Source organism: Pleurodeles waltl, chromosome 5 (genome assembly GCF_031143425.1).
Source record: "Pleurodeles waltl isolate 20211129_DDA chromosome 5, aPleWal1.hap1.20221129, whole genome shotgun sequence".
Lineage (NCBI taxonomy): Eukaryota > Metazoa > Chordata > Amphibia > Caudata > Salamandridae > Pleurodeles > Pleurodeles waltl.
Window position 1 is genome coordinate 1,252,868,190 of NC_090444.1, and position 20,893 is coordinate 1,252,889,082.

Consider the following 20,893-nt stretch of genomic DNA (forward strand, 5'->3'; position numbering starts at 1 on the left):
CTTTCTCAGGAAGGAGAAGTTTCAAATGCTCTGGCTCAGGTCCTTTCTGCCCTGGAGACTGGATGGTAGCGTTGGACATGCAGGACGCATATTTCCATATTCCAGTCCTGCCTGCCCACAGACGTTATTTGTGTTCCACAGAAGCCCCTGAGCATTTTCACTTTACTGTGCTTCCTTTTAGCCTTACCAGCGCCCCCTCTAGTGTTCACCAAAGTAATGGTGATGGCTACAGCTCATCTGCGCCGGCTGGAATATATCTCTACTAGATAATTTGTTACCAAAGGTAAGTAACTTGTTCACCAATGACAAAAGGTATGCATTCCTCATAGATACAGGAGCAACTAGATCCTGTATTAGATGGGGGGCTTCCAATTTCTAACAGTTCAATGGACACACAGGGATTCTCTCTGGAAGTAATGAGGGTTCCCTTTACTAAACCTGTGGATATGGAAGTAGGAGGGGGGTACATTGATGGCTGTTAATTATTTTCTCCAGCTGCCCCAGCTAACTTATTAGGAAGAGATTTTATGGCCAAATTAAATATGACTATTCATTTTGAATCTGATGGTATCATGATTTGTTCTATCTCTGGAGTTTCACCTTCCAGGGGGATGGCAGTAACATTAGATTCTTTTACTGGAGATCAGATCAGAGCATGACTTGCAGATATGGAGGCATTTACAACAGCAGTGTATACAATTTTAGAAGGGACTCCAGAGTTATTGGAGAAGGAGGTTTATTTACCTAAGGAATTCCTTTTTCAGTGGCATGAGGAAGACTCTTGGATGCCTGATACTGAACTAATATGGTAAATAGAGGCTTTAGCGGGCGCACCATTCTATGACGCTCCGATAGCCAGTGACTATAATCATGTGTTAAGGGCATGCATTATTTACATTGAGCTAGGAAAAATGGTTAGAGAAATATTGGATGACCAACTGTTTTGTGATGACAATTCTAAGAAAACAGTTGTAGTTTTTCAAAATAATGTACCATTGAGGACAGTGTGGGAAGTAAGGACATCCACACCTGGTAGAATGATGTAGTGGTACCGGAATTTCCAATTGTTCTTCACCCATCTGCTATTTTGAGGACATTGACAGGAAAGTTATTGACTATTACAGTACTGACATGGCTACTCTTCAATAATTGTGTATGGTGACCAATTGTTGAAAGGGTGGATATCATTGGATTTAAGGCACACAAAAACAATTTATTATTGCCCCAAATTTCTCTTATTAATAAAAGTATTGCTGACTCTTACCTGCAAGGACACACCTGAGCTACTGTCAAGGACATCAGATCATGTAACTAGCTTTCTTACATTTCGTCAAGCTTTATTCTAATCTCCCACTTGGGGTCTATCTAACCATACTAACAATTTTCACCTCTTTGTTCATGAATTGAAAAGGTGTGCTCTTGTAGTCCTTACCCAGCTGGAGGGCAGGCACAAAAAAGACAAGTGTTAGAAATGCCTTTGTAAGATGAAGTACCACAGACACATACAGTACAGCATATGTTTAAGCTAAACAAGGCTGCTAAGTCTTTCCCTAAATAGGTGTTTCGGAGGAAGGTACCCAACAGTGACCACGAGGTCCATCCTGTGACAACTAGCCAACAAGTTCATAATTGTAACTGTGTCCGGAAAGGATCCTAAGTACAACTGACTTTTCTTTGTGAACAATGACTGTTTCCACAAGCAGTCAGAATCAATGGCAGAAAACTCATGATTCACCACACCCACGTTCGCCTGAGTCCAGTATCTTGTCAAGGCTTATGAACAATGTAATGGAGCAAGAGGGTAGAAGAAGATTGTCATTGTAAAAATACCCCCTCTACATCTGCTTTTGGACAATTCTTTTTTGTAAGGAAAGCACAAAAGATATGTATTTTGTTTTCTTGTATGTCTTTTGACTCTCTATTATATCTTTTGTACTTTTCCAAAACATTGAGGGGCATATTTATACTGTGTTTGCGCCGAATATGCGTCAAAACTTTTGACGCACATTCGGCGCAAACCGTGCGCCATATTTAAACTTTGACCCCCGAGCCCGCAGACATTGAAATTCCTCTGTGTGCGTAATTTTTGGGATGCGGGAAACTGCCTTGCGTTAATGACATGCAAGGTAGCCGTTCCCGCCCAAAAAATGACTTTAAGGCCTGTGCGCCTTATTTATACTCCAGCGTAATTTTGATGCACAGGAGGGGGCAGGCCTTAGAAAAACGACGCACAGCTTGATGTGCGCCGTGTTTTAACGCCTGGGTGAGGGCAGGCGTTAAGGGATCTGTGGGCTCACTTCCATGGTCTCTGACCATGGAAGGAGTCCAGAGGTGCCCTTCCCTGCCCCCAGGGACACCCCTGCCACCCTCGCCCACCCCTGGAGGACACCCATGGATGGGGGGACCCATCCCAGGTAAGTACTGGTAAGTTGAGGTAAGTATTTTTTGTTATTTTTTTAAAGTGGCATAGGAGGGCCTAATTTGGGCCCCCCTACATGCCACTGTGCAAGGGGGCATGACGTCTGTCTTTGCTAAGACTGGAGTCATTTCATTGGGGGTCGTGTGTAAAAAAATGGCGCTAGTCCGGTTTGAGGCATGATTTTTGTCTCAAACCTGACTTGCACCATTTTTGTAAGTACAACCCCCATTTTCCCCTACGCCGGCGCTGCCTGATTTGAGTCCTTTTTTTTACTTAGACCAGTCGACAACGCCGGCTAACGTAATTCCTTAAATAAGGCACCCGCATGGCGCGTAGAAATGGCGTTAGCCGGCGGTAACATTTTTGACGCAAACCAGCGCCGGTTTGCGTCAAAAAGTATAAATATGGGCCTGAGTTCTTTTGTGCAGTAGGAACTTTTTTATCATAATAATGTGACCCGTAATGCCCATACTCAATTGTTAGATACTATGTGGTATTCACATCTGATAGACGTGGGTTCGAAAACACTAATGAGTCTTGTTTTGTATGCTCCCTAATCCCTCATGCTACTGGATCAGATAGGCTATATTCAACAAGAGAAGTGTCCCCAAGTACAGCCTTATGTTCATTACATGTTTATTTGTGTCGGATTAAGGCCCAAATGCAGTTGACACATGTTAAAGTAGCATGTTTCTTAGTTAACACCACAAAATATGATTCTTTAGCAGAAGTGTTATACATTCTCACAGACTGACAGGACATCAAACGAGATATCATGCATGAAGAAGTCAAGTCATCTTACTACTGTAGATTGAATTCAGATGGTCCTAGATGTATGTTTCCTCAGAGTACCACACCTGCCCACTGAGTGTAACAGTTACTTAGGGCCATATGTACCAAAGCTTTTTCCCATAGACACAGAATGGGTCAAATCCTTTGATACATCTGGCCCTTAGTAAATCCTTTACCCCCAGATTGTGTCCGTAGTCCAGGATTTAGAGTCACCAGATCAGTCTTTGCCCATGATCAGTGGCATTCTGATTTTGAGTTTTCTGAGTTTTCTCATAGGGTTATATCATTATGGAAAGGTATTGATGTTAGTCAGAATGTGATAGGGAAGTGTACATGTATCTGGAATGAAAACATTTCACATTACACTTGGATAGATAACACAGTGAGTCCATAGGCTGTCATAATACAAACTTGTGTTTCTTTATGTTTCAGAGGAAATGGCACTGTTGATGTGGGCCAAAATGTTGGTTGTAAGACTACAATAGATAACACTGGCATGCAGGGGACACCTCCAGCTTCATGGACTATTATTGGCAGTGTGGAGAACTACTGTATGCCCGTTTGCCACCAAACTGGGGTGGAATGTGCTCCGTTGTGACTTTGCATGCTCTATTTTCGATCATTCCTGGAATTAATCTGACAGCTTTGCATGAATATACCATGAGCCGCCCAACACCCTTACTACATTATAATTGAAGGAAGAGAACTGCAGAATATTATGGTACAAGTACTTAGAGTGACATTCCTCTGAAGTACCGTTTGTTCAGTGATGCACAGTTATTTTTTGGGAGTATTCTGCTGTTTGTCCAGTCTAAAGCAACAGCTCAATGGTTGCAGATAAGCCAAAGGGGACTTCTTAGGGACTGGGAGGGGTGTGTAAGAAAATTAGAACAGCTTGTTGTACTTTAATTTCAGCAAATGATGCTGATAATGGAACTTAATCAGAAGCCACACAGACACTACATAATCTACAAAACAAACTGGTAGATGAAGGAGGTGCCCCAGATAACTGGTTTAGTGGGTGGCTGACATTACTGCCATCCTGGATGTCAGGACTGTTGGGAGCTTTGATTCCATCTATTGTAGGCTTATTATTAATATTTTGTGTCATATTCTTTGATTCTAGCATGTTGTAGAAGATTAGGTGCCAAGGCGGGAGGGATGTTTCCAGTTAGGATGCCAACACGTGAAGTAGATTCCCAGGGTAATGTGTATCATTTAGTGCCAAATGAAGACCAAGGTTTAGGTCCAGTAGTTGAAATATCAACTAGGGGGGGGGGGGGGGGGTTGGGGGGAGGGGGTGTTACAGGAAATGTAGAATATGAATATGAAAAAGTAACACAGCAACAGACATTGGCAGAAAGCACTATGCTGATGTATGTAGTAAAAGACATTGCAGGCCCAAAACCAATACTGACCTGAATAAGGTGAAGAGTTCACGTGAGGACATACTGAAATAAGGCCCGGGTTTATACTTTTTGGAGCAAAACTGCAGTAACGCAGTTTTGCACTAAAACGTTTAGCACCGGCTTACACCATTTCTGAGCACCAGCCGGGCACCATATTTATGGAATGGTGCAAGCCGGTGCAAAGGGTAGGCTAGCGTAAAAAAACGTTAGCCGGGTGGGGCTGGTGGGATGAAAGAAGGGGGTTTTGCTAAAAAAAAATGACGTTAGGCAGGTTAGAGTAAAAAAAATTACTCTAACCAGCCTAGCGTCATTTTCTGACACAAAACCATCCATACCACATGACTCCTGTCTTAGAAAACACAGGAGTAATGCCCACCACCCCAATGGCCAGCACAGGGGACCAGGGTCCCTTGGGCATGGCCATTGCACCCAGTGCCATGTAGAGGGTCCCATTTCAGGGCCCCCAATGGCACTTTAAAAAAAAAAAAAACCTTACCTGTACTTACCTATACTTACCTGGGACGGGGTCCCCCGTCCTCCGCTGTCCCTCTGATGTGGGTTAGTGTGTCCCTGGGGCCTGGGGAGGGCATCTGTGGACTTATTCCATGGTGTTCCACCATGGAAATAGGACCACAGGTCCCCTAACGCCTGCCCTGACCCAGGCGTCAAATTATTTGACTCCTCCTCCCTCCAGTGTGTGATTTTAGCACAGGGGATAAATATGGCGCTAAGGCCATAGAGTCATTTTTTGCACGGGAACGCCTACTTTGCATCTTCTTGATGCAAAGTAGGTTTCCATGTCCAAAAAATGACTTTAACCCCATAAATTTGGCGCTAGACAGGTCTAGCGCCAAAGTATAAATATGGAGTTCGTTTTGCACCAAATTTGCGTTAAAAAATGATGCAAATTTGGTGCAAAACAAGTATAAATATGGCCCTAAGTAACTTCAGAGGGTTGTTATTAAAAGCTAACTCGCATTTAGCAAGCATGTACGTATTTACGACTCGTAGCACACAGACTCACTGGCACGTACTTCATGTTTCAAAATAGATTTTAATTTGATTAGACAATAAGTGCAGAAATCTCATCAGTTCAGACTACATGGAGGTCTTAGGGTTACAATGATAAGGCACACATGGTATTAACGTTGTATTTACCACATGTATTCTAGAGTGAAGGGTGGTTAGTTTGCAGAGCATTGTTAAAGCCATGAGTGAAGAATGTGTAGAAGATTAGTTTAGAGTTTAGGGGTTTCGGGATCACAGGCGGTCAAATATTTTTCTGTTACAATCTATGACTGGCCAGTGAATCGTTATTTACTGTTTTGTAATAAAGCATTGTGGGATTCTAAAAATAAGAAGCTGTCTATGTTACAGCAAATTGAGACCAGCTGGCTACCTGTGTGAGGAGGGTAAATCTCCCTGTCGCAACAGTAAAGGGCTGTCTTTACATTTCCAAGGAGGTGTTCGTCTCTCTTTACATTTTTTAAGTTTTTTATTACCCTGCAACATTTCGGAGAAACACAGTGCTGTGGCCTACTAGTGTAGTGCTGGGGGATGGCACTGTAGTACTGAAAATTATTTGGGCAGAGGTGTGGGAGTGTAATGGCACTACAGTGGTAGCTGGTGGTAGTTGACTGCTGTGAGATGTTAATGTTGTTATTGATGACCGTGTTATTGTAGTGGTGGGCGTGTGGTATGTGGGTTTTTGGGACTGAAGGTGGTGTTTATTCAGTGTGGATGCTGATGTTTGGCAGATGGATGAGCCGTAAACTTGTCTTTATATTGCTGTTAATCCCTTTACTAACCATAACATAAACCATAACATAACTGACGCACTGGACAGATAATTTTTGGTGAGGGCACACATGCTGAATCATTTAATCCCACTAGTCGGAAAGCAACAAAGAAGTGCCAATCACAAGCCAGTTAGGTTTGGCTAAGTAGCAGACCTCCATCTGTGGACACATAAGCATTGCAGAAAACTAACCCTCCCACTGCATTCCTATCTCCAGGAGATGGAATAAGCGGACAAAAAGGCCTTTCATTCTTAAATTTAGCCTGATGAATTTCTAACGTATTTATTTTAAACAGCAGCAAAATTAAGGCCCATATTTATACTTTTTTAGCGCCGCATTTGCGTTGTTTTTTTACGCAAAATCGGCACAAACTTACAAAATACAATTGTATTTTGTAAGACTGCGCCGATTTGCGTCAAAAAACGGCGCAAACGCGGCGCTAAAAAAGTATAAATATGGGTCTAAGTCAGAGGTTCCCAAACTGTGCGCCGCGGCTTCCAGGTGCGCCATTAAAGCCAGCCAGGGGCGCCGTGAAAAGATGCACTTTATGATACAATTATGTGCTGATGGTGCCAATTAATCTTATGACCTAATAGGAAATCAAATTTTAAAACTGTAAATTTATATAAGAATCGTTTTTTTGTTCATTCCTTTGTTACTGGAGTTCGTTAAATCGCACAAAAGTCACATAATTCAAATATACAAACAGATACCAACGCCCTAATTTGGCATTTTCATCGAGGACTATGCTAGTTCCATAGACAGCATTTCACAGGCTCAGACGCCACCTACTGGAGAGGGATTGAATATTTCATGTTAAACTACTTCATTTATTTCTGTATGATATACATAGCATGGTTATTTATTACCTAATGAACTTGGTTATTCCAATGCTCAGCATGTGGGCAACCTGCCGGTTGAGGGGGAAACTGCTTACATATATTTTGTTTTTTATTGAGCAAACACATTCCTGCGCATGGGTAACAATCCGCGTTTCTCAACTGAGAAAATTCCTCTGTGATGTTAGCCCAGTTTGGGTCTATTGTTTTAAAAAAATCCAAATGTACACCCAAGTGTTGAAGAGTATTGTTTCTGACTTTACAAATTAAAGTTTTTTTTTTTAAATTAAACAATTGTTACATTTTAATTTTGTTATATGTATGAATATGGTACCTTCATCGGCTCCATCCCAATTAAGTTTTAGAGTGAAAAAAGGAACTACTCCAGAGGCCGGGCTTACATCCCCCCGCCCACCAAAAAAAAGTAACATAATGGGGAGCCATGGCCAGTGGCCAATAGGTCAGGGGAGCCGCGGGTCAAAAAACTTTGGGAACCACTGGTCTAAGTGCATAAAGGTCTTGTGCAATACCTTGTATTAAAGGGACGATGTTATGTAATTTGAGGATGCCTAGCCCAGGGGAAATCTTAAAGACTATTTGACAAGCCCAGACATAAAATGAATTTTTGATGAACTTTTTTTACCCAAACAGCATCGTTTTCATTATTTAGGCAAGAATGCAGTACATTAGGGATACAGCATTTTCCCTTTTGTGAAACTGTGCTACCTTGTCCGTGAGAAGTGCTTGCTAATCAAAACCTGATGAGAGATCTGGTCGTGTATAGGGGACTAGGAAATCGTTATCATCTTTGGAAGAATTAGCACCGTGATGGGTGATTTCTGAAAGATAGGAGTCTACCCGGATCTCCGCCATGAATGGAGCTATCATCAGTCCGATGACTAGGCCTCTGGACCGGGGCTAGAGGAGCGCCATGTTTTACCGACTCAGTTTTACCGCCCTCCTCTAAATCGGCCCATATCTGTTCTTAGTAAGGTGATGACTCTTTCCAGCCTAGTCCTTCCAGAAATTAGTTCTTAAACATGAATTATCAGATGTGGGCAGTAACAAGCCCAAGGGAAACAGGAGACGGACATGCCTCACTGACGTAGACGACTCTTGCAGTACAAGAGTCTTCACTTAGTAAACATTAAGCCTTCCGTTTCCTCTCCAGGCTGCAGATGACATCTATGCAGCTGAAGCGTGAAATGACTCAATGGAATGTGAAAAATGTAAATATAGGGCAGTAGGTGAAAAGTTAGAATGTAAGTCGTTCAAGCAGTTTGATTTCTTAGAACCTAAACTGAGAATCTTTCTATTAGAGTGCCACTAACGTATTTCCCCGATACAACCGTTATTTCTGATAATACCCCAGTTCAGAATTAAGACCTTAACGTAATAACAAATAAACTATGACAAATGAATTGCTTTAGGTAAAGAATGTTTGCCTGAAGTAAAGTGGGAAGCTAAGAATATGTTTGTAACATGTTGTTAATTATAAAATGTCTGTTTTATATTACTTGCCAATAAAAAAAAAGATTTAACGAAAAAGATTACATATTTAACCCCTTTACAAGACTATGTGAATATTTCGAATTTCTCTTATTGATAGAGATAACTCCATAGGGCTAATACGCACCTCTCTTTTCGTTTTTGAATACCTCTGTCACATTACAGAAAAAAGCGATTTTTAACACAACTCAAATCGTACAGCCAACTCGCTACACTAAATTTCCTGTATTTTTTTTTCTCATTTGCCGGCAGCAAAAATGTACATTCGTATGTCATCTATTTAATTTAGTGTCTTCATAAAAAAACTAAATATTCCCTCCAGCCTTCATTAAATCGCTATAGTTTATCATAGTCCCTCACGTGTATTGCTAGTTTTGGCAGTGTGGCTCTTTGGGAGAAACTGGTGGTTTGGTGGTACAAGAAAATGGTCCGTAAGGCAGTAAGCTTTATCTATTTTTGCTCAGTCAAACAGTACTTCCATTGCGTTGCTTGCATGATGCTGTGCTCACCAATGATGTTCTTTTTATACAAAGCAGCGCTTACAGTGTCTTGGAATGGAACCCCTCATTTATGGCATCTTGTGTTTGAGAAGTTGTCTGTCTGATGTCCTTCGTTCTTTTCTGTCAAGGACTAACTGTCCAGGAAGAAGTGGAGCTTTGTGTGGCAACATGTAGAGATGGTCACAAGTAGATCCTGCACATCAGAAAGATGGGGTAAGGTGGGTGGAAATCTTACAGTGTGATCTGTAGGTGATGCCAGATGACAAGAACAGGACTAAAATGGCTTTCCATTAGATGGCAGGGGGATGCACCATTGGAGAATTGCCATTTTACTTGGAGCACCAACAATTCTTGCACTGTTCCTGACTGCAATGCTCCGAGGTCAGTAGTCATTGCTTGTAAATCCACCTGCACCTCTAGCTCACAGTATATAGCCATCATACACAGCTCTGAAGTGACCCTCATCTAGGGTGTAATCTCATTTTACCAATTGTTCTTGTTATTTGTCACTTATATAGCGCATTGGAGGGCATTCAGTAGTTCGCGGATGGTTTTCCAAACAGTCCAAAGGATTCCAAGGCAGGTCATAGTCTGAATATCTGAGTAGGTTTGTGGCTGTGCAGTGTTAGCAGAGAAAGGAATATACTTTTGGGCAGTGAGTGTATTGGGCGCGTAGTGGGTTGTGGTTGTACAGGATGATACTGTAGGTTTTATCAAGGCAGGTTGAGTATCTTTGTCAGTACACATGCTCTCTGCTGTGCAGCTGTTAGCCAGAGGAGGCATATTTTTTTGGTTGTCCTAATAATTATTCACCCACTTTTTGAGAAAAATTCATCTTTCCTTACAAATTGTTTATGTAACTAGACTAATGTTTTTAGTAGAAAGGTACTGTTGGGCGAGAATTTCATGATCATGTAACTTTCACAACTTTAATAGGTTGAGAAGTAATGCCCCAAGCAACTCTAGGTCTGGATATAAAGAATCTAGTTCACTGTTCCGCTGGAAGGACACCTTGACACCAGCTCCTCTTGGTATATTGCATGCCTGTGTGGGCCCTCCTATTACACACCCGCCCTTCTTCTTCTCTACTTACTTTGTTCTTTAGGTCTTCCATTAGCCAAGACATTTTTAAATTTACTAAAATTGTATGTATATATAATAATATACCTACTTATGAGGCTATCAGCCAGCCCTTTTTATTTATTGGTCTGCAGTTGTGTGTCTACAGCATGCAGCATAGGGCAGCAAGTCAGCCCATTTCCGCCATTGGCTAGCGTTCCTCTGAGTGATTGGATTCTAATCTTTTACTAAAGCACAACTGCACGTTCCCTTGAGGGGGAAGGGGCTACTAGAACAAAATGTGTTTTTTCATTTGGAAATCAATAAATATGTTTGCTTATTTATCGTTTAATACTCCAGGTCCCCAACAATACAGCAAAAAAAAAAAAAAAAAAAAATACATAAAATAGGCAATGACAAAGCCAAAAAACTGGACGCCATTGTCAGACCTATTGGCTTTGCCAGTGCTTGTTCTTATCTTCCTGCGTTTTTCCGGTCTTCTCCTGCTGGACAGAGAGGAGTGGCAATCTCCATTTGGAGTGATATAGCTGGGCTGTGCAGGCATGGAGGTCGCCTGCCATTTGGAAATGAAGGCTCTGTTGCCCAACTTAATGGTGCTGCCTACCCCTTGCTCTGCCTCTTCCCAGCTTTTTGCCCATTTTAACAATGGATCCTTCCAGTATTCTCTTGTTTTGTGCATGTTAATTTTTTTTAAACAGTGTCTCCCCCATGCCCACACTTTGTGCCTGTTACCTCAGTATTCCCACTTCACTTGGGGCCGGGGATACAAAAGCAGTGAGGGAACTGTAGACAGTGTAATGATGGTAGTGGAATTACAGAAGCGAAAACTATTGGTTTTGTCACTGTTTGCATTATTTGCAGATGGGCCTGTGGCAGGTATTGCATATTCATACAAATCTTAAACTAGAATCCTATTTTGTATTTATCTAAATGTTGTAAGCTTTGTGTAAAGACATTGTGAGGCATGCAGTACGATTAACCTCTGGCTGCAGACATGGAGTAAATGAGGTAAACGTCAACATGAAATACCACTGTGACCTGTTTCAACAGCATTTTGTTGCAAACAAATTTAACTCACCTGACTTTAACTAACTCTTAAAAGTTACCTGGAATGGAACAGAAAGAGTAATCACCCGTATTAAACTTCCCCACCAGCTCCATGCACAAAGACCCCCTGTGGTGTGAAGCAGGGCCGGCTTTAGCGCTGATTGGGCCCGTGCAACATTCTTTTTTGGCAACCCCACCCCATAATCACCTCCTCGGATTCACTCACTACCACCTGGCAAATGTGGTCCTCATCTCTCCATAACCCCCCTTTCACATACATTTATTTGTTTTAAAGCACTTATAAAGGCTGTCTTTACTAATCCACTCAGCTATCCACATAAAATATAGTTCTGTTCTTTGCAGCAGGCATATTAACTCTCTATGCTAATTTATGGCGAGTCAAAGCTAGCTACCGCTTAAGAAAACTCCCATTTCTGTCCCTAGCAGGAACATTAATCACAAGAGGTATCTTGACATTTTAATTGTTTCCTGAAGGCTGGACGTACAAGGAACTTTTCAGCTGGTACTTTTAAATCCCATACGTCATTGCTAAACACAGCGCTCCCCCCGCCCCCAGAGGTCAGCGCCCCCACCCTAATCCAGGTCAGCACCCGAGTGCGGCTGCACTGCTCGCACCACCGAAAGCCGGCCCCGGTAAGAAGGTAGGCATGTCTTTTATTTAAAATTGTATGGTCTGAGAAATTCGGATTAAGGATCAACCAGCTGAGAGATTTGACAAATATTTAAGCGTGATATTTGTGTTTCCATGAGGACTCACTCCTAGAAATACAATTTATAAGCAGTCTTTTGGGATTGTGGGAATTGGCAGCTTTCTGTAATGAACTAGACCATGTTCACTTCTTTAAGTCTGGCCAAGAGACATTGCCTCACCAACCACCTACTTTCAGAAACTTCATAAAAAAGGTTCATAAATATATGCTTACATATAGGGGAATTTTAGTCAGCCTTCTTCAGCCGTTGGTCTTTTCGAGTATTATTATCATGTTGCTTCTGCCTACCAGAGCATTGGTCAGCACCCTTTCAGCCATCAACTGTGTTCACTGGAACAATGGCACTTTGCCTGATCACATGTGCTAAGCAGCATGAAAAGGAGTACACTTGAGTGCTAGTGTTGGTGCGTCTAAGCTTCTGGGCCTCTCAATAATTTGTATATACTTTTAATATTTCTGTCATGTCTTTGCATATGTTTGTAAAAATAAATGAATACTGTTGGACCTGGCCCTTTTTGTAGGGTTATCCCCAATCTTTTTGCCTTCCTCTCCCTGTTTTTCTGTCCCTCTTGTGTTGGCTTCAGGACTTTGGGCACTTTACCCCTGCTGACCAGTGCTAAAGTGCAGGTGCTCTCGCCTTTAAACTTGGTATGATTGGCTTAAACCTGTTTGGCACATTTAATTTACCTGTAAGTCCCTTGTACAGTGGTATCCCCCATAGCCAGGGCCTGTAAATGAAATGCTAGCAGTGGGCCTGCGGCGCAGCTTGTGCCACCAACAGATGTGGCCTTTCAAACCTGTCTCAGGCCTGCATGTGTAGTTTACCGCCACATTGACTTGGCTTTTAAAGTTACTTATGAAGCCTGAAACTCCCCTTTTTCTAAACATAGTTCCCCCCTAAGGTAGGCCCTAGGGAGCCTTTGGGAAGGGTGCTGTGTAGGCAGAAAGGTAGGACATGTGCCTTCATTGTGTGGCATGTCCTGGGAATGACAAATAGCCTATTTGGTTTCTCACTGCTGGTAGGCCTGCTCCTCTCATAGGCTAGCATTGGGAATTCCCTTAAAGGTAATTAAATGGTAACGTCTGATCTGTGAGGAGTAGCTTGGGCATGTTTTGAATGGTAATGAGAAATCCTGCTTATTGGTGTTGGTGGATTTGTCATTACTATTGTAGAAATGGCACTTTTAGAAAGTGGGCATTTCACTGTGTTTACGACTCTTGTGCTTTGCAGCCTGGTTCCAATCCATGTCTAGGGTAGAGTGACAGTTGGCCTTTGTGCATACTTTCCAGACAGGCATCACACAGGGAGGACTGGGGTGTACAGGATTACATCTGCATACTGAATGGTCTTCCTGGGCTGGGAGAGGGAGGCAAGGCACACTTACATCTGTATAGGCTGTGCCCTGCCCTCACACAAAGGGTTCATTTACCCCCTACTGATGTCTGGAGCCAGAGCTGGTATTGAAATGGGGGTGTTGTGCACTTCAAAGGTTACTTTGAAGCTCCCTCTAGATCAGACATTTTGAGTATAAGTACAGGGACTTTGACCCCATGATTTTAGACACTGTGTGGATTTGTAACCAGATGCTGCTGGCTTTACAGACTGCACAGTGCCATAAATAACTGCTAGACTGCCAAGAGGAACCATCATTGGACTGACTTATTTGTTGTGCTGACCTGTTGCCTGTGGGGCTACAAGAAGGACTGCCACTTTGCTTTAAGGACCCTGATGTGCTGGCCTGCTGCTGGTTCCCTGCTTTCGTGCTCCCCGGTTGTTCTCTAGGGACTGGGTTGTATGTTTCCCTCCTTGTTTGGCCATAAGTTCTACTTCCAGCGGGTGGAAAGCTGGGCTGAAGTGCTCCTTAACTTAATCCCCTGGTCAGTGCATGGAGAGCGCTTTGGGAGAGAAAGAGAGCGTGTGGAGCCATGATCAGCGCACAGTGAGCTCTGTATGTTACCAATTCCCTTTAATCCAACGTTCTATGAACACCACATTTTTCCCCCACTTGTGGCCTGCGCATGATATATGCTTCAACTTCTTTCTCTGCAGAGCCAGTGCGGGGGAGCGCTGTCGTTCTACCCTGTAGTCAGTATGTAGCTGACCAATGTAGAGCCCCCCGTGGCCAGCACCCTTGGGAAAAGGTCGCATGGAGAGCAGCATAGCAGTCTTTTGTGGCACATTGGCTTGGAAACCAGTGGGTCCTGGGGGCCAGCGTGCTCGCTTCACCCGTGCTGAAGGAAGCACGTGTCAAAAGGGAGCTTGGGTGGCTTAGGTGCTAGGAAGAGCTCTGTTCGGCTTGCCCCAGGTCAACAGTGAGCGCAGGAACTAGTTGCTCCAGTCCCCTGGCCAGGCGAGGTCCTAGAGCTGGAGTGCTCATCTGAAGTACTGCAACTCCCCTAGTGGGAGAGCCGCAGCACCCACAGCCACCTGTGGTTATTTCACACGCTGGGAACCTAGCAAGGTCTCCCCGCCGAAATGGGCAGTGTCTGAGCCCCCCTTCCCCCCATTGCAAGCTTTCCGAAACCAGACCTGTTGGCTTTGCAAATATTTGTTTCCCAAGGGTCCAGGTAAGGATTTGCCAAGCTTTCTTTCAGAGAGGGCAATGTGCCCAAGCAAGCCATTTTTCAGACCATCTTAAACCTGTCACCAGTGTTGGTGGGAGACTTGGGGGCTTCGGCACTCAAGAAGGTGGCTCCAGTTGCTACTGTAGTAACGGTTTGAACATTCTCCCGAAATTACATTTCTTAAATTTGCTCTTTTAGATGCAGTTCGGGAAATGGTCAACCTTTTTATTACTTTTGTTTATTGTCATTTAATTCTGCAACCGGGTCTGATGCCTCAATTTTCTATTGTACTGCTCATGTGTCTTATAGTTTTAGATTAATAGCTTGCGTTTTGTCCCCTCTAGAATTTTATCCTGGCCTTAGTGTGTTTTTAACAATGAGAATGGAGGTGATAAAACTCTTTACTCCTTAAAAAAGCCACACAACTAGGAAGGAAACACAACCTAAAAATAGTTTATCTCTTAAAAAGAATAAACCGATTCAAAGAGGGCATACTTGAGGCACCAACGTGGTGTACCTTGGGACAAATATGTTGCTTGTAATCACAAAATTATTGGTGGGCACTCAGTAACCTTAATTTTACATCTTCTTTGAAATGAAATAGCAAGAAGTTCATAAGCGCTCCAGGGAGTCAAAACCTAATGGTTTCAAATTGTTTATTACTCTTCTATTCAAAGTGTCCATCAGTTCTTCAACAGCTTATGTGTTTCATCCCAAACTAGACTTTCTGAAGGCAATTTGATTAGTCAAGTCCCAATTAAAAGTCATCTAAGCAATGGGAAGGCAAGATTTCCTTATCTACAAACTAGTGGCCGAGGGGTTGCGAGCTGTGTTTGCAAGGAACGGCTCCTGGTGAATTTATATGTGGTTACCATGCCAACCAAGAACATTCCTACTATATTGCACTACCACATATTTTTGTATTAGGTGTATCACTGATATTTATTGACTGTTACAAGGAGAATATGCGATGGCCAGACTTAGTTACCATTGTGATTGCATTCTTTCTGTCATACATTGGCAAGGAAAGGGATCTGTAGTAGTTGTTCCCACAAAATGTTTGTAGCAGTATCACAAAATAAGTACGGATTGAGTGTAGGCAACAGGGCTGTTAAGGACTAAATGTATATCATTCGATGTCACTATAGCTTGTAATGTCAGCTGCTGCCGTTTCAAGCATTACACTGATAGACCCTGGGAACTTAGGGGCCAGATGTATGAAGCCTTTTGCATGTCGCAAACTGCGAAAAACGCAGTTTGCGGCATGCAAAAGGCCGAACGCGATGCTCATCCCCAAATTGCGAGTCAGTACCGACTCGCAATTTGGGGATGCGACTCGCAAATAGGAAGGTTTTTCCCTTCCTATTTGCGACCGCATCGCCATTCAGAGTTGCTTTGTGACCGCGAATGCGGTCGCAAACCAACTCACATTTACCACCAGTGCCACACTGGTGGTAACTCATTCGCAAAAGGGAAGGGGTCCCCAGGAGACCCCTTCCCCTTTGTGAATGCCGAAAAAAATATTTTTTTAGAGCAGGCAGTGGTCCTATGGACCACTGCCTACTCTGAAAAAAACGAAACCAAATGGTTTCGGTTTAGTTTTCATTTTGCAGCTCATTTTCCTTTAAGAAAAACGGGCTGCAAAATGAAAACAAAAAAACTGCTTTATTGACAAAGCAGTCACAGACATGGAGGTCTGCTGACTACAGCAGGCCACTATCCCTGTGAGTGCAGGGACTCGCTATGGGGTCGCAAACTGCGACCCAACTCATGAATATTGATGAGGTGGGTCTTTGCGACCCCATAGCGAGTCGCAGAAGGTGTCTGAGACACCTTTCTGCATCCAATTTTGCGAGTTGCAAATTTCGAGTCGGTCAGACTCGCAATTTGCAAGTCGCAAAATTGAAGTTTCCTACATCTGGCCCCTAGTCACTGTCACAGATCTGTAGTTTATTCCATAGTGCTGCATACACCTGACCACCTACTGCTCATTGGTGTATTTCTCAGGACTTCAAAGAAACTCTGAAATTGAAGCAAATGTGTTCCACACACAAGACTAAATCAAACTATTTCCAACTTTCCCAAACTGATTATTCAACATGTTTTGACCTCAAGTATGGACTTTGTGAAGGCGTAATATTGGTATCCCAGTTTCTTAGCTGTAGTTGTCAGTCACTCTATTCTGTCCATCCGTATGACAATGTTGTTGAACAAAAGTTTAGATGAATTGTAAGAATGTTTCAAAGGAGTCATATGTCATCGAGCAGAGTTCCTCTTACAGGCATAGGTGTCCCAGAAAGCCATCTAAATGGATGGATATGTAATCTAATACCCTTGTATATTTCTAAGGCTGCGTATGAGTAGATCAATGTTTGTAAGTCATTAAGTGCCGGAAGTCCCACCTTCAAAAGAAGGGTGGTGTTACACACCCTTTTTTGTTGTATCAAAGTTTCTATACAACTCAGCAATTTCCCATTCCTGAAAGGTAGGTGGAGTTGAGGGAGAGTTGGGGGAAATGATCTTACCAACCTAGAAAGGTAAGCCATGCTGTGCCCAAAAGACCATCCTCATCAACAGCACACACATACATACCCTTCTCTCAATTGTTTTGGTACATTGTTATGTCTCACCTACAGCTGAAGACCTAACATACATACATAAAAGTACAATACACAGACTGGGCTTCAGATGAGCCCCTCACCTGTCATTGGATGGCGTTCATGTCTATCTTGCTTCCCTGCTCCTGATTCCATTGCTTTCCCCCCTATTCTTGTGAATGTCTTGCCCAAAAAGCATTTAGGTCCCACTGAGTTTTGATTGAATGGCATGCATCTTTCCACTGCTACTTCTGCATTTTTTTGCGTTGCAGTGCATAACAGGGACTGTTTTCTTGATTTTGCTATCGCTCTTGCGCCTGGTTAGCTCTTACCCCTATCCTTATTAAAAACCAGTCCTCCAGCAGTAGCCTGCTCCTCACCATATTAGTGGTAGCCTTCTTAAAATAATGTATGACCATTCAAACATGGCACCCCCTTGTGTGTGCATCCACTCTGACTGCCTTTTAATGGATTTTCTGAAAGCATAAAAAAATATTTTAAAGTTGACAGCTGCACGCACACACACGAACAGCAGTCATCCAGCGAAAACCCCACGGATTGACAAAGCCACAAGATTTCACAGGGCGCACCTACAAGTTTGGCCAGTGTATCTTGTTTCTTAGTTTCACTTTTAAATACAACATACTGAACAGTTGTACTGTTGTCGGCGGAGGTGCAAGTGAAAGATGCATCACATGGAGTGAAAACTGCAACTATAGAGCAACTGGGGAAGTCTGTCCTCTCCCTCTATTATTAAAATAAAAAAAGACTTCTAATCCGAGAAATAAAACTTGCTGTTCATCAAATGCAAATAACTGCGATAGCGGCGCTTTAACTTCAACTCAGAAACACCTAAACTGTGGAATTATAGAGTTGCACTATCTTACTTCGATGAGAAATGGCTCTCACTACGTATGACATATCCCGTACTATAAGTGACAACTTTGCACAACACATTATCGGTGTCAAGCCTGAGCATATCATTGGTGACCCTACAGTTAGACACCTTTCCTCTCAGCAGAGAGAGATGCTGAGTGACTTACTCCCTGTGAACTTTGACACAATGGCACCATGAGAAAATTCATGTCACGTCCTTTGCATGCATTATAATCAGTGGAGGGAAACTATATGCTAAGAATGCCACCTCTGCCACACAATGTATGTACAGCGATCAGGGAGAGCCAAGACCACTGCATTGCCTCTTCTCTTAGCCACTGTATTACCTCTTCTCTTAGCCACTGCATTACCTCTTCTCTTAGCCACTGCATTGCCTCTTCTCTTAGCCACTGCATTGCCTCTTCTCTTAGCCACTGCATTGCCTCTTCTCTTAGCCACTGCATTGCCTCTTCTCTTAGCCACCGCATTGCCTCTTCTCTTAGCCACTGCATTACCTCTTCTCTTAGCCACCGCATTGCCTCTTCTCTTAGCCACCGCATTGCCTCTTCTCTTAGCCACTGTATTACCTCTTCTCTTAGCCACTGCATTGCCTCTTCTCTTAGCCACTGCATTGCCTCTTCTCTTAGCCACTGCATTGCCTCTTCTCTTAGCCACTGCATTACCTCTTCTCTTAGCCACTGCATTGCCTCTTCTCTTAGCCACTGCATTACCTCTTCTCTTAGCCACTGCATTGCCTCTTCTCTTAGCCACTGCATTACCTCTTCTCTTAGCCACTGTATGACCTCTTCTCTTAGCCACCGCATTGCCTCTTCTCTTAGCCACCGCATTGCCTCTTCTCTTAGCCACCGCATTGCCTCTTCTCTTAGCCACTGCATTACCTCTTCTCTTAGCCACCGCATTGCCTCTTCTCTTAGCCACTGCATTATCTCTTCTCTTAGCCACCGCATTGCCTCTTCTCTTAGCCACCGCATTGCCTCTTCTCTTAGCCACCGCATTGCCTCTTCTCTTAGCCACTGCATTACCTCTTCTCTTAGCCACCGCATTGCCTCTTCTCTTAGCCACTGCATTGCCTCTTCTCTTAGCCACCGCATTGCCTCTTCTCTTAGCCACCGCATTGCCTCTTCTCTTAGCCACTGCATTGCCTCTTCTCTTAGCCACTGCATTACCTCTTCTCTTAGCCACCGCATTGCCTCTTCTCTTAGCCACTGCATTACCTCTTCTCTTAGCCACCGCATTGCCTCTTCTCTTAGCCACTGCATTACCTCTTCTCTTAGCCACTGCATTGCCTCTTCTCTTAGTCACTGCATTGCCTCTTCTCTTAGCCACTGCATTGCCTCTTCTCTTAGCCACTGTATTACCTCTTCTCTTAGCCACTGCATTACCTCTTCTCTTAGCCACTGCATTGCCTCTTCTCTTAGCCACTGTATTACCTCTTCTCTTAGCCACTGCATTACCTCTTCTCTTAGCCACTGCATTGCCTCTTCTCTTAGCCACTGCATTGCCTCTTCTCTTAGCCACTGCATTGCCTCTTCTCTTAGCCACTGTATTACCTCTTCTCTTAGCCACTGCATTACCTCTTCTCTTAGCCACTTATTAGTTATTGCGTTAGATGGTAACAGCCAGGAGTGGCCACTGTGAGTAAGTGGGATCCTTGAAGTCTCTCCATACCAGAGTAAGAGCAGTGCCAGGGGACAGTGCACACAAGAAAGTTTGCCTGTGCGTCTACCTGGTAAAGTAAATATGACCGGGTTAAATACATGGCCATCCTTTATCTATAGCATTGCGCCTATTGTAAGAGAGGGTGCATCTGTAGCCTCCCAAGAGATGAAAAAATGTGAACATGCTGCCTCAACAGCGTACACATTTAAAACCTTGTTTCCCTTATTGGATAGGCATTCATTTTCATTCAGATTAATGTATTTGGTTAGTTTTTCAAGTGCAAATGCTGCATAGATGTTAAATCAACTTCTTAGTTCTTCTTTTAGGTTTTGGATGTGTTTTTGTATAGAATAATAGCTTAACCCTCATCACCCTTTTTTTTTTTAGCATTTGTATGTACTTTTTAAGGTCTGCCTTGACAGCGTAGCTGTCGCCATACTTTATATGATCAACTGAGAAAGGGTTTGTCAAAGAGGATAATCAATACAAAAATCCTGGACTTCTAAGGTAATCTGTGAGATATCATGTTACTAAATACATGTCTGCAAGCTTTAATACAGTGTACAGCACTTAGAGGCTTCTTGGCTCTAACAAGTGAGTTTTATAACAAATAAACCAGGCCGACTTTCTTAGTCACTTATGCTTTTGTCAGTTATGCTCAGTGATCTGACCTGACTTGCCTTTCGCTTCTGCACTGGCTATGGCAGCAGGCATAGTGATGTCAGAACTCCATGTAATACGTTATATTAGTCTATTTCTGACGTCTTTTCTTTATAATCGGCGACTGGGTGTGTCATGAGTCGCCAATCATAAACAATTTAGAGACTGACATGTATACAGGGATTACAGAATCCCATGTATTATATTTATTTTAGGTAGGAAAATACCTCCTATTCTGAGTCTTTACTCGGGAAATGGGGATTTACATATAGAATTCTGTGGTTACTGTGATACGTTTGCATGTATGGTTTGACTTGCTGAAGTTTACTAGGGAACAATTGTGGGAGATGCGATCATTACTGCAGCAGTTGGAATTATGGTATGTGCGTT

General features: G+C 43.0%; 1 protein-coding gene across 5 annotated transcripts in view; it reads left to right on the top strand.

Moving 5' to 3' along the window:
• Window positions 1–20,893, top strand: part of ANKRD6 (ankyrin repeat domain 6) — a 751,904-nt gene that overhangs the window by 563,499 nt on the left and 167,512 nt on the right. The window lies entirely within an intron of this gene.